Source organism: Fundulus heteroclitus, chromosome 7 (genome assembly GCF_011125445.2).
Source record: "Fundulus heteroclitus isolate FHET01 chromosome 7, MU-UCD_Fhet_4.1, whole genome shotgun sequence".
Classification (NCBI taxonomy): Eukaryota; Metazoa; Chordata; class Actinopteri; order Cyprinodontiformes; family Fundulidae; genus Fundulus; species Fundulus heteroclitus.
In genome coordinates this window covers 26,659,570-26,673,588 of record NC_046367.1, presented here as the reverse complement: position 1 = coordinate 26,673,588, position 14,019 = coordinate 26,659,570, and the positions used below count along the sequence as shown (strand labels likewise).

The 14,019-nt window shown below is 40.8% G+C and overlaps 1 long non-coding RNA gene across 1 annotated transcript; it reads right to left on the bottom strand.

Annotated features, from left to right (window-relative positions):
- Positions 1-8,632: 8,632 nt before the first annotated feature.
- LOC110369047 lies at positions 8,633-9,135 on the bottom strand. Its single transcript, XR_002428648.2, has 2 exons — positions 8,778-9,135; positions 8,633-8,701 (listed from the first exon to the last, which is right to left on the bottom strand). It is a non-coding gene; the product is annotated as an uncharacterized LOC110369047 (long non-coding RNA).
- Between the last annotated feature and the right edge of the window lie 4,884 nt (positions 9,136-14,019).

The window sequence follows — 14,019 nt, the reverse complement described above, 5'->3', positions numbered from 1 at the left end:
TATTTTTATGAGTATAAATGGGTGTTACTTTTTCAAACTGGAAAATGTTGGGAGTCCTTGATGCTCTCAAAACATTCCAGTTTTTGTGCGGTCATCCAAAAGGGCACAATGATGCACATTAGTACAGTCATAATTCCAGGGGATTATATGCTAATGTACTGCTGCCTGTTTGTGTGAGAAAATTGCATTGTGGTTATTAGTCTGACACGAGAGCTCCGAGGCGCTATCTGGCAAATGTCCTCACCGCTCAGGTGCCCTCCAAGGATTTACATTTTTATTACAACAAGATAGGGGGAACAAAGACATGCTGACTGAGATCAAACCCACAATTTAATGTATCTAATTGAAAGTATTCAAATGTGATTCATTGAACAATTACACTCCAAATCCACGAGCACATAGTGCAATTGTTTTGCCTATACAGGGCCCTCCTCCCCTTCCCTTATCCTCTCGCTAACGCTCCTACTCCCGTTAAATTAGAAATCGGACTGGCCTTTGTAGGAGACACTGAGGAGGAATCAATAGGTGCATTAATTACAGCAATTCATTACCCAAATAAACATGGGACCCAACCTTTGCTGGATACAAATTCGAGGGATGTTAAGTGTTTGGCCGGAGACAAAGGCCTGGAATCCCTATTGAATTAATCTGACAAATCAAAGTCCGCTGAGTGCCAAGGCTCCTCCTGGGAGTGTCCAGCCTGGGATCAATTCCTGTGTACCAGCCGTGAGTTATGGCTACCGAATACAAAAGGTGGTCATGTGACATGGCACCGACACAGCTACGCCGCTGCTGTGTTGTGCTCTATCTGTCTTTCTTTTTCTTGCCCTCACTGGCACTTAATGGGAGTCCTGCTGGCCCAAAATGTAGTAGGCTAACAGGCCAGGCTCCTGCTCCCCAGATCCCAGGCTACCCTGCTCATTCAAAGCCCGGCTCTATTGCAGGCCGGGCCTCAGAGACTCCTGAAGGCTCCTTGCAGAGGACGAACGTAAAGGACATTCTACTCCCCTGCTTTCATCTCTACAAACGTGTGCCTATTTGTGAATTATATCTCGGGCGGTGGCCATAATAAAACATGATAATGATGGATCACACCCATAAATTACTGTTGAGTGAATTGTTAGGTCGGATGCATTGGTGTGTGTATAAGGCACAGCAAATGTGTGGTTGCCCTGAACATTCAATTTTAAACTACCCCCCAGCAGGTTAAACCCATGTTGGCAAACAAAGGAAGAAAATGCAAGAATACTGCATAGATCACATGGAATTTGTAGATAAGGAGTGGTGCTCTCAATTATTAATTATATATATATATATATTTATTTAACCTTTATTTAACCTGGAAGATTAACCACATTTCTACTGTATGTAGACCTGGCAACAAAAGTCTAAAATTTGACATTAAAATGCAAATACATTAAATAAAACATGTCAGAGTAAACAAAAAACAGGTCCCTCTGAAGAACAGAAATTGCACAGGGCATTAAACTGAGAAGTTTTCTCAATAATAACTTTTGGTAAGTGTTTGGAGGTGCTGTGCACATAAACCTGTACCAGTCTCCTTAGGCGTCATGGGGAACAAGAAACCAAACTATATAAATATAAAATTGTAGAGAATCCAGCAGGTACAAAAGCTATTTTGTACCTGCAGCTATTGTTCAGAAAATTAACTGATAATAACGGTCTTCCCCTTTTTCTAAATCAATGAAAAGGGAAAATATAATTGTGCCCAAAGTATATCCCTGAGGGACTCCTTTTAAGATGTTATGAATAAAACTTAAGTCATATGATTTTCCTGTGCAAAACTAGCTCTTCATCAACATTAGGAAGCCTGAGTAGGGCTAGGGGAGGACAAAATACAGACAACAAATATTTGAAAGAAATCCCTTCAGTAATTGATTCCCTCTGTTTAGTGAACCATAGAGACACTAAAATGAAACATCCTAGATCTGAATGAATTAAATATTCTTATTAAACGCTTTGTTCTTTACATAGTGGAATTTGCTGACAACAAAAATCACACAAATATTATCAATGGAAATCAACTTTATTAATCCATGGAGGTCTGGATTTGGAACCACACTCAATATTAAAGTGAAAAAAAAAAAAAACACTACAGTCAGCTCCAACTTTGATGTAATATCCTTAAAGCAAGTCAAAATGAAGTACAGTAGCGTGTGTGGCCTCCATGTGTCTGTATGACCTCTCTACAACCCCTGGGCATGCTCCTGATGAGGTGGTGGATGGTCCACTGAAGGATATCCTCTCAGACCTGGACTAACGCAGCCAACAACTCCTGGACAGCCTGTGGTACAACGTGGCGTTGGTGGATGGAGCGAGACATGATGTCCCAGATGTGCTCAACTGGATTCAGGTCTGGGGAATGGGCGGTCCGGTCCATAGCATCAATGCCTTCATCTTGCAGGAACCGCTGACACACTCCAGCCATTAGGAGGAACCCAGGGCCAATCACACCAGCATATGGTCTCACAATGGGTCTGAGCATCTCATCTCTGTACCTAATGGCAGTCAGACTACCTCTGGTGAGAATATGGAAGGTTGTGCAGCCCCCCCAAAGAAATGCCACCTCACACCATGACTGACCCACTGCTAAAGAATTCATGCTGGAGGATGTTGCAGCAGCAGAACGTCCTCCACGTCTACAGACTGTGTCACGTCTGTCACATGTGCTCATTGTGAACCTGCTTTCATCTGTGAAGAGCACAAGGAGCCAGTGGTGAATTTGCCAATCTTGGTGTTTTCTGGCAAATGGCAAACGTCCTGCATGGTGTTGAGCTGCAAGCATAACCCCCACCTGTGAACATCGGGCCCTCATACCACCCTCATGCAGTCTGTTTCTGATCCTTTGAGCAGACACGAGCACATTTGTGGCCTGCTGGAGGTCATTCTGCAGGGGACTGGCAGCGCTCCTTGCACAAAGGAGGAGGTGGCGGTCCTGCTGCAGGGTTGGTCTCCTTCACGTCTCCTCATGTACTGGCAGCGCCTCCATGCTATGGCCACTACTCTGACAGACACAGCAAGCCTTTTGGCTCACATTGATGTGCCATCCTGGATGAGCTGCACTACCTGAGCCACTTGTGTGGGTTGTAGACGCCGTCTCATGCTACCACTAGAGTGAAAGCACCGCCAGCGTTCAAAGTGACCAAAACATCAGCCAGAAAGCACAAGAACTGAGAAGTGGTCTGTGGTCACCACCTGCACAACCACTCCTTTATTGGGGGGTCTTGCTAATTGCCTCTAGTTTTCACCTGTTGTCTCTTCCATTTGCACAACAGCAGGTGAAACTGATTGTAAATCAGTGTTGCTTCTTCAGTGAACAGTTTGATTTCACACACACACACGCACACACACACACACTTGTGTATGTATATATATATATATATATATATATATATATATATATATATATATATATATATATATATAGTTTCCCTGGACAGGTAGCACAAATTTGCCCTGTGAAAACATTGACAACAACATTCAATAAAACATATAAGCTAGGTACATATAAAGCTCCATGAACATTGAAAGCCTTATACAAGATGTAAAAAACAAAACAAAAAAAACAACTAATAAAAACAACACAAGCAGAAACAAAGTTTTAAGAGATTTATTAGCTTGAAAGAAAAAAGTACTAAGTAGCTTATAGCTTTGTCCACATTATTATTAATGTGTGCACAAAATGTTCACATGACTGGATAGCATTATACTAAAGAATAGAAATTAGTTCACAAACTAAGAATGTTTTGAACGGCTGGATCATGGACAGCAGTGAGACCAGCGCTCGGAGGCCTTGACCTCAGCTGATGTTAGTGGACAGGGTTAGCATGAGGAAACAGCTGAAAACAGATTTTTCGCTCCTCTTTCAGCGATCCTGCTGCCTTTGATGGAATCACGCCAGTGTTTTATCCAATGCTGATCCAAACCTTTTTTTTCGTTGTGAGCATCCTATTTTATATAATTTACAGCCCCAAACACCGAAAAATATTCACACCCCTTAAATCTTCTCACACTTTACTCATGCTACAACCTCAAATGTACTATTTGTACCTTTAGATGCTAGATGAACCCAAAGTAGCGCCTGCTTGTAAAGTGTTTTACAAGTGAAAATGTGAAAGGTGTACCATGAATATGCATTCAGACCCATGGATTCGTAGATCCTCCTGTAGTTACAGTTGCAAGTGTTGTATGTAAGTCACACATTTAAAGACAAAAATTTCTACCAGTTCTTGTGTGCATCTGTGAACGTTGATTTTCAAGTCTTATCATTGATTAAAAAAGGATTTAGGTTTTGGCTTTGACCGGGCCAAAATGAGCCTGATGAGGCCAATACCATGTGTTTTTTCTAATTGAACTTAATACCATAAAAACATTTGGAATAAATACATATATGTGAAAAAGCAACATAAAATTGAACTGTTCCATTAGTGTATTATCATTCTTACAATGTACAATTTAAATTAACCGATTTCATTGTAGCGCTGAATGTTCAGGGTTGGTGTCCTACTGGAAGCAGAACCTTTGACCCGGTCTAATGCTGACGTAACCACCAATGGTTTTTCTTCCAGCCGTGTCCAGTTTTAAACTGTATCCATCTTCCTATCAACTCTGACCAGCTTCCCTGTCCTTCTTAAGAAAAGCACTCCCACACTATGATGCGGCCACCAATATGGGGTTTTCAGGGCGATGTGCAGTTAGTTTTCTGTTGCACATAATGTTTTGCATGCATGCCAAAATGTTTCGGTCTCATCTGATAAAAGCACCTTCTCTAGGTTTGCAGGATGGTTGGTGTATGGTTTAGTAAAGTCATGTGATGGATTGCTGACCTGTCCAGGGTGTATCCTTCCTCTTCCCTGAATAACTCCTGGAGATAGGCACCAACCTCCCGCAACCCTGCACAGTATAGACAATGGATGGATGGTTTAGGATAAGACAGAATGTTGTAAAGAGTCCAATATCAAGATAACAGATGCACATGTTTTTTTTAATTGTTTGTTTGCAATACATGTGCGTTGTATAGACGTCACTCGATGGGCAGCCTAATGCATTTACAAAGCATGCCCTGTCTTTTGACTGACTGTTGGGTGGTCCAGCAACTACCTGATGAATATTATTCCACTTGTGATGGCGTCACATGTTCGACCTGGTGCCAGCTTTGTGCAAATTCAAAAACTAACATACCCATCGCTTCTGTCCGTTTGCACCAAATTAGATCCAAATCAGACCCTTCTTTCTGGGCACTTAACCTTTTATTCCCCCTGAGTTTACATTTATTATTTTAATGATCCAAATTCATAACGTGAAGCTTCGATGAATCCAACGTAAACGGGTTGTTTCTGAATTTTAAGTGCAGTACGAGTCATACAGCTTTCCCCACTGAGCCCATCTGGATATAAAACGTTACAGATGCTGTTCATTTCTCTTTTTGCCATCATAAATACTGACCCAGTTTAAGCAAGCTGGGCGCACTTTAAAAATGAACTAGAGCCAGCTGAATTCAAAGGGTACACACTTTTCAGCCCATCTGATTCAGAATGCGGTTAATGTGGACTGACATTTAGTTGGCCCTAAACTTTCAGCAACCCTGAGACAGTATCTGACCTGACCCATTTTTTATCTATTGCACAGCCACCCTTCGCTGCGCAGAACTTTAGAAACTCTTTAACATCCTCTTTGCGGTGATAAATGTGTTTTTGATTCAAGTAAAACACTTCAAATGCAATAACTCAAATTAATTTAAGCTTCGGGGATATTTGCTTCCCTGCTTTTGAGCTTCGTTTAACCTTTAAAAATTCAATTTCCACCTTTTAACACTTAAAGTTAAAAAGTGATCAGTTTTTCATAAAAGTCCAGCTGAATTGGCCTCCATCCAGAAGTGATACTAATTAAAAATCAATCTGTGGGCCATTAGCGCGAAGGTGTGTGCCAAGGTTGTGTGTATCAGTGGATCATTTGTAATGAGGCTAGCTTTAAATCTGGAGGAGAACAGAGGAGGGTTGGGGAGTGAGGGGAGGTACAGATCTGAGATAATCCTGGGACCTGCTGTTGCTCAGCTTAACAATTGATACTATGTGTAAAGATGCTGAACTTGTAGTCTTCACTAATTGATCCACTTACCCTCATCGGGAGGAAGCAGAGAAATAAATGTGGGTGTTCATTACATGCGAGAGAGTCCATAGATAACTATTAAAGCTGGATTTGTTGGCCTGATTCCGATGGCTGGGGAAGGGGTTGCAGAGCAGGAAGGCATTTGTCTGCTTTAGCAGGAGTGGTGTTAGATGTTTATGTGATAAATGTTGGCTAACGCGGAGCAGCACCTTGGGAGCAGCAACCAGGACCCATGGACTCTTATTAAAGTTACAGGAATCTGTTTCATAGCACCTTTCTAGATTCTGACCAATTACAGGTATGCAGCCGCTGCCAATGTTTTCCAATGTAGTCCAAACTCTGAAAGAGAAAAACTTTTTTTTTTTCCACTAAAATGGAGCAGTCAAGAGCGCTTTGACACCGCTGAAGAAGCCCTTAACAGAACCAATATTACAAGAGCATCTGAAAACCAAGAGTCCTGTTTTATAAGTGAGTTTATCTGAAACACAAGGTGACCTTTTCATGCAGATCGTGTTTATCCTCTTAATGCCCTTTATGGTAGAACAACAGCTAATGTGGCATAAAGCCCTCCTCTCTACAACTTCTGAGGCAGTAAAAGTGACGTCTTGCACACTTTAAAGGAGAATTCAGGGGAGTGCTATGAAGAAGGCTGCTTAAACTGCCCTTTACTTAGCATCACCGCTGGCTACAAATACACGAGAAAGTCCACAAAGCAATTTGTGCAATCATTCAGTTTGCCCTTAATTTATGCCCACTACATAATATGACTGATAAAATGTTAAAAGTGCTTTGGAAATTTCTGATCACCCACCTAGAACATATGGACATGCCTGTCTTCCTTGTTATACATAGATATAAGATTATAGACAAGTCTACAAGAAGTTCATTCAAAACACCAGTGCGGAGTTTCTAATTTTTTTTTGCTTGATCTTGCCCTGACAAGAATTCTGCATCCCCCACCAACATAATGCTCACATGCATCCATATCAATGTGTACATCCAGGCCTGTGCACATATGTGTAGGAGTGCCCAAAGAAAACTTATCTGCTAATCAATGTAATTTTTTTCAGCATATTTCTTTCATATTTCTGTGCAGGGATCAGACTTGAAGACGTATTCAGCTTATAAGACCTGCTCCGATTGTGACAACCAGCTGAATTCTCCAACGAGCCTCACAGGTAGGATTTTCCAGCACAAACAGTCTGTTTTAGGTACTTCACAGCATCTCAAGTGGAATGAAGTCTAGAGTTTGACTAGGCCAGTCCAAAACCCCTCATTTTTGTTTTCAGCCATTCAGAAGTGGGCTTCCTGGAGTGAATGACCCAACTGGATAGCTAAACATTTTAGTTGTGGATATAGTTCTTGTAGAGAATTTATGGTTTCATGAATCACAGCAAGTCGTCCCAGTCCTGAAAAAGAAGATAATCCAAAGATAATTACACTACCACCACTATGTTTAAACGTTAGTATGGTATTCTTTTTTCTTAAAATCTGTTTTTTTTAATACAGCAGACGTAATGGCTGATTTCCCCCAAAGTTTCTATTTATTTATTTTGGGTCACTTGTGGCTTAAGCCTTGGAAATTCCCTATTGGTGATCACTCTGCCTCGTTCTCATTGCTGAATCATTAACACTAACACGACTGCAGCATCTGATGTCTGCAGTGCGTTAGATGCTGTTTCTGGTTTTGTGACCTCCTGGATGTAGTTGATATGTTCTTGGAGTAGTTTTGGTAGGCTGGTAAATCCTGAGAATGATCACCACAATTGCCTTCTTCATTTTTGACAATTTTTTTTTCCTTACTGTGGTTCACTGGAGTCCCAGAAGTGGCTTTGTAAACTACTGCAGAACGATAGGGGTCAACCCATGTTTACCATCTGCTCTTGATTTTTTATTTTTATTTTTTTTAGATTGGGGCATACTTTATGGCTATTTTTGTAAAGAATAGAGCTGGAGAACCCAGTATCAGCCAGACAGTTTAGTTCTAAAAAGTTTATTGTAATAAGGAATAGTGGATGAAGAAGCAGGCAGGCAATAATGGGCAGGAGACCAGAGGATGCAAGTGGGGTGACTGGGAGAACCAGACTTCAACAGGTGTAGCAGGCAATGACAGACTTAAACCAGAGATGAAGGCAGAAGCTGACCAGAACAGGCAGTGCAGACACTCGCAGCATACAACAGAGAGGGCTGCACACAAATAAAACAGAAAAGTCCAGCTAGTTGGACACACAGAAACTGCAGCAGAGCACATGAAGCAAGATGAGATGTTCTGGCCAGGAAGCTTTGGCTGAGGCAGGTAAATGTAGCCGGGGGAACAGGTGAGTAGAGTTGACTCTAATTAACTGCAGCAGGTGGATCTGATCAGCTGCACAGTGGTGGCTGGAAGATGATTGAGCTGATTGGGTGGTGGTTGAGGAGTGGACTCAGCTGATTTGAAAAGTCCAAAAAACAACAAAAACAAATGACAATTTTAGGTGTGTTAAGAACTCAGACAACACCAAAGCACGTTTAACAATTTTATTTAAATATACGTAGCTGGTGCAGGAAAGTACAGGAACTGGTACTGGCAGCTCTGCAGAGGAGAGAGACAGATTAGTGGCTGATAATTTTCTCAGGAGGAAATGTAGAGAATCCAGATAGCCACTAACCTTAATAGGCTCCGTAATGGACAGAGACTCCAATGTGTGAGCTTGATGCAGATTCAGAAGTTCACCCCAGAAGCGGTTAGTCAGTGGAGTGGCAATCCTGTGACAGTCCAAGGTCATACACATGCTGACAGAGAAAGGCAGAGGCACCAGTGGGGGCAATCCAACAGGCGGAGTCCAGAATCCAGTCCGAGGTCAGTAATCCAAAACAATCTGACAGGCAGAAGTACAGAAGGGCGAAGCAGAGTCAGGCGACAGGCAAAGGTCTTGTCCAGATACCGAAAACAGACTGGAGAGTCCGAGAAGGGAGAAGCAAACAGGCAGAAATCCAAAATCATGAACAGGGTCACTCACAGGTAGGCAGGCTAGGGACGCTGGGTGGTCGACTCATTTAAAGGTTTTCAAGAATCTGGCACCATAACAAGGAGCAAGGCTTAAATAGTGTCACACACAGGCGATATAAAAACAGTAACCAGACAGAAACAGGTGCATGCAATCAGGGGAACTTGCCAGAGAGCAGAGGGTGATGTCAGCAGCAGGAACAGAGTCATAGCAATAGCTATGAACATGACAACCTGATAGGGTTTTTAGATGGTCTATTTAAACAATTTCTCAATGTAAAGCAACAACTTGGCCTGGGCTTAACTAGTTAAAGAGGAATACAAAACCTGGTTAATCAAAGGTCATTTGGGATTTAAAGGGACAACGGCTATATTTCTACACTTTGTCCTTTGTTCAGTGATTATCTGAAACGTAGAACTGTGATACAAATTATATGTTACTTTGACTTGTGCTTGGGTTGAAAAAAATCCAGAATGCGGGTTAAAACCTGAAACCCAACCCTGGTGTGATAAGTTAACTCAAGTCAGGTCGGCTCGTATTTGACCCAGGAATGGGTCAATGATATAGCTCTATTTAGCTGTTTTAACCCATCCGTGTATTGTTTTCAAGGTAAAGCAATGGATTTATTTCAACTTAAAGCTGTTTTTTTGTAATTCAAGAACACGCAGGCTGGATAAAAAACAACAACAACACGTGCTTTAGTTTGAGAGAGACAGAGATAGGCAAAATAAGAGTGGTTGTCGGTGTGAGCGGGGAACTGTGTCAGAAGAACAACGCGTAAGAGGTGTTGCATGTTTTTGATAATACATGAGCCTTGAGAGCGATCTGTGGCTGTCGTGACAGAAGAAGCTCAAGGAGAGCTCAATAACAGAGCTGTCAATGTATTCCCAGCTTGAGTGTATTTTTAGTGCAGCCATCATGGCTCTCATGCATATTTCAATAGATACTTTGTATATTAGGTGCGGGAGCACACACAACCTGGAGTGAGGACTTGCACAACATGACTCCAAGAAATATGGGCTTGATTCTCAGATTTGACAGAACAGCTCAGCGTGGCCCCAGATAGGTTGGCTTTGACTTTCAGTGGATGGGGTGGGAGGACCTTCATTGATTGCATTTTGAGACAACAAAGGGATGACATTGAATCTACAATAAGGGATGAGACCAAAAAAAAGATGCGCAACATATTAAACTGGCAGCCACAGCAAATGTGTAATAATACAATGTAAACAGGAGAAAATTAATCGCTGCTTTGGCGCTTAGATGACGATGGTCACTAATGCAAATACATGAAAGACTTTTGGTTTCATGCTGCCTTAGAGATTAGATTCTCCAAGACTGGACACACAGTCATGAGGTATGAATTGTAATCTGTGCCATCCCCTATCACGTCGGAGATATATCACTGTTGACTTATGGGTTTTGTCATCTAACAGAAAAAACTGAACCCTTTTATGATGGTTCAGTTTTTTTGTTTTTTTTGTCAGATTAAATAAAATCCCTTTTGGGTAAACCACAGTTTAAAAAGCTTCTATTTATTTGTTGATGAAAATGTCATATTTTTATTTTATTTTATTTTTTTGTATTTTTTTACCCCTGGATTTAGCTACCGACTTCCCACATCTCCCGTTTGACAACAAGTGCAGTTTGTTAAAACAACAGCAGCAATCAGTGTTTCAGATTTGATGCAAGAGTTTTGAATGAGTCTGACATCGTTTTTTCCAGTACAACAAAGATCAGGAATTTATTCCCAGTGATAGCTGGATTTTATTAAAGCCTCCCTCTCTGTTTCCTTTGCGGCTTCCATTAATATGAATCTATCAAGTGTTGCCAAATGTCTTCTATAGTCGATTCCTGTTACTTGAGAAGTGAATGACATGCCCCGGGTCTGGCTTATGTACAGCAGAGAGGTCTTAACTTTTGTTGCACAGAAGTCTCCTTTTAGATGTTGGTTGCAATGAACTTTGATGGTTTAACTTTTCTCAGATGTCCAGCTGTGTTACCTCGCTTTGGATGCTGCATTACAAGGCTGTACCGTGCAAGAGATGTTTTTATTGTTAGAAAAGGAGGATTTTTCTCCCTAATGTAGCTTAAACATGAAGGAATTTGATTTGTTTCCCATTAATCATTTATATCAGCATTTATTTAGCATTTAGTCCAGCTATTTGGCCAGCAGACACATTTCTGCTAAGACACAAACTTTTGCATATTGGCTGAACGTAGGGTTTGGTGTTTTCTGTAGAACCGATAACATTCTTTTAGATTAATTGCAGCAACCATTCCTAGCATCACATAAAAGAGCAAGGAAGGATTATAAAGCAAATTGTTAATAAAAGGCACTTCCATAGTTCATGTTATATACATTTATTTGAGAAATATGCAAAATATGCATTGTGTACAAGAAACAGCTAAGCCAATAAGAGGGAAGATGGACTGAGCTAAATACAGGGCAATTTTGAAAGAAAACCCATTAGAGGTTGCAAAAGACCCGGGACAGAAGTAGGTTTACCTTCCTGCAGCACAACAATTGAAACCACACAGTCAGAGCAAAAATAAATTGGTTTATATCTAAGCATATTCATGTGTTTGAATGGCCTAGTCAAAGTCCAGACCTGTTTTATTTGTGTTTTTTATTTGTCGGGGAAAAAACCCTGAGTATGATATTCCTTTTGCTTCACAACTCTACACTCTTTTGAATTGGTCCATGATGTAAAATCATAATATAATACATTTAGGTTGGAGATTGTAACATGGCAAAACATGAAAAAGTTCAAGGGTGTGAATGCAAGCCGCTGTAGGTTAGGTTTGTTCTTTGCTTGATGTTAAGAAGGGAAAATTGCTGCCAAATGGTTGTTCACACCTTGATAAAATATCTTTTTCACTCCAGTTGGAATTATAAATATACCGTATTTAGACAAAAACATTTTTAAATATAAAATGCACTGCAATGTAACTAGGATTGACAGAGTCTAAAACAATTTCTAAGTGATCTTTACACAAAGGACAACACAAACTGTACAGCTTTAAAAAAAATAATGTGAGGTGCATACACTCACAAACTAATTTTTAATAAGCAAATGTGATACTTGTGAACCATTCTTAAAGAGATAACAACCAGCCACTGGCTTATAAATTAGTAAAACAACAAACCTGAATTGGATGATGCAATAATTAAATTAAATTAAATAAGTGTTCTATTTTAAGTCAATGACAAAAGGGGAGAGTTTTTGGAACTACAAGCAGACTCAGAGGTGTAATTAAACGGAGAATGCCCCAGTCAGAATGCCCCTATACACAATTGGAAATCTTTTGTGTCTATGGATTGGCCTAGAACTTTCAAGGTGCTCTAACGAGAGGGAGAGGCGCGGTCACATTGATGGCAGAGGGGGCATCAGATTTCCATTATTGACTGCCTCAGATATTGCGCTGTAGCTGTGTGTAAATTGGTTCCTGAGGGGTTTTCAGCTCTTTGAGCCTGGGCGAAATGTGCAGGTTTGCCCCCCTCCCAGCCCCCCGTCCTCTGTAAATCTTTGCACCGGATCCCTCCCAGTCCCTTACTGGCGCCTGGGCCCCCCTTCTCTGATCAATACCTAATTCCAGCCTGTGCAATCAGCCACCATTTCCCTGGCAACACTGATGTTGCACAACTTGAGTGCTCGCTGTTACAACAAATCATTTCCTTTAAGCAGAGGTAATTGAGTATTTGTACAGTGGCCTGTCAGCTGAGACTATTTACATCAAGCCTGGACCCGCAGGACATTAGTTATGCCTTTTTCGCTGAGGGAAGAGCTCACCAGAGCCGGTGACCTTACAAAGTAGCCAGGAGGAGGTAACTATGGCAACGCAGAGCACTACTGGGCGGTGCAACTCCAGGGAGGATCGGGGTCACAGCGGTGCAGGAGATGGGATGGGCCGACTTTCTTTTAGCGAGGGGCGAGTTTGAACACTTGTAAGGAAAATAAGTCACTTGTCGTTGATCACGTAGAAAACACATGTGAACATGACTGATGTGCAATGGGAAGATCTCTTTTAAATCAGTTTGTTTTACTATTTCATCTAAAGAGGAGACAGTTTAATTAATGAATTAGCAGACCAGTGAAATGTTTAATAACCATCGTATTTTCACAGAGATGTGCCGGGCATGTACAGTTCAGCTTTGCAATAAATTATAGCAGAAGTACTACAGCAAAAAATTATTTCAATAACAGCATCACTCAAAATCAAATGTAGAAAATGCATGTGGTAACATGTCATGCAATAATATTTCTCAAAGAGGAGCTCCACAAATCACAGCACATTTAATCAGAATAACAAGACTTCCCATGCTCATGGTTACCTGCACCGCACTTATGATTTCAATATTCAGCCTATTTCTTAGTAATAAAGCATTTTTTTCTCATTAGTTTGCTCCTTTGCATAGTTCATGTGCTTGACTGGATGAAAGGGCTGCATTGAGAAGCCTCTTTTCTTTCCATTCAGTTACATTTTTAGGTGCTAATTTTCCTATCAAAATACAAAAAACATACATGTTAACATTTCAGAAATACCATCAGGGATTAGCCAAACATAAATTCAGTGGATAACGGTGAGATTGTTGTGACTTTGTCAAATGGTTTCTGTGAGTCTAGGAACAAAGATAACCATGATTTTGGACAAATGACCTGACTTTTTCTGTAGTTTGTTGTAATTTTCATGAAATCATATATTGGTCTTGTTCCCAAGCTGTCAAAGTTTCAAACTGTAAATTAACTTCCTGTGTTTATCAGCTGGTATCTCTCAAGTCTCTATGCTTGGTCCACTTTTCTTTAGTATGTATTAGGGCTGTACAATATCAGTAAAACATTAATTTCATATATTTGCAATAAGGATATTGATTATGATTAATCCACACTTTCCTCACCTT